The sequence below is a fragment of the Echinops telfairi genome, unplaced genomic scaffold (genome assembly GCF_000313985.2).
Source record: "Echinops telfairi isolate 266 unplaced genomic scaffold, ASM31398v2 ScPeMD7_7457;HRSCAF=8495, whole genome shotgun sequence".
Taxonomy (NCBI): domain Eukaryota; kingdom Metazoa; phylum Chordata; class Mammalia; order Afrosoricida; family Tenrecidae; genus Echinops; species Echinops telfairi.
Genome location: NW_022111357.1, coordinates 17,926,167 through 17,927,207, shown reverse-complemented (window position 1 = coordinate 17,927,207; position 1,041 = coordinate 17,926,167).

Here is a 1,041-nt window from a genome sequence, read left to right as displayed (position 1 = left end):
AAAATGAAGAGCTGTTATCAAGGGCTCAAGTAGAAAGAAAATGTTTTGAGAATGATGATGGCAACAAATGTTCAAATGTGCTTGACACAATGGCAGGACGTATGGATTGTGATAAGAGTTGTATGAGCCCCAATAAAATGATTTAAAACAAACAAACAAACAAACAAAGAACTGTATGGTGGTACCAGTAGATAGACAAGAAAAACAAAGGATAGTCTCTCTTTTTTAACAGTTTATTGGCATGTAATTCACATAGCATATAATTCAATAGTTCAGTCCTACTAATAGTTCAGTCAGTCATCTCAAAATCAATTTTAGAACATTTTCTTCTTTCTTGCACTCATTCTGAACAGCTTCCCATTCCCCCCCAGCCTGTCCTGCCATACCCCCAAGCAACCATCAATAGTCACTGTCTCTATCGCTTGATCTAGCCTGGATTTCATATACAGAAAAACATACAAAAACAAACCAACAACAATACCAAAGTAAAAACAAAAAAAAATCAATCAAAAAGGAAGTGGAAAAAGGTTAAAATATAGAGCAAATTTATAATTTGTCAAAAAGGTAGATCATATGATAAAGTGTGAGTTTTTTACTTAATTGCATCTGCAATAATCCACTTTCCACTGCACTGTACATGATAGCAAGACTGTTGGAACCTCTTGACGATGGTCAGAGAGGATTCATCTGAGGCTTAAACCATATGGGGACCTTCCAAATGGATTTTGGGCTTTCACTGTTATCCACAGCGTTCTGCAAACCACCTGTTCATACTTTAAGCTCTGACACTATTGCTTCCTTTGGACTTGGATGTTATTGTTTATAATCCTTGGATCGCACAGGTTGTTGTGCTTCTGGGTGGGCTTAGTTGCAGCTTCACTTAGATGGATGCTTGTTTGAAAACATCCTAGAAGTTATTCTTTCTAATAGGTGGGCACCATCTAGATTCTTCACCACACTCTACTAGGTTCTTCTTGTCAGGTGCCATGGCGTCCGCTCCGACCCATATTGACCCTGCCCACAACAGAAGGAAGCACTGCA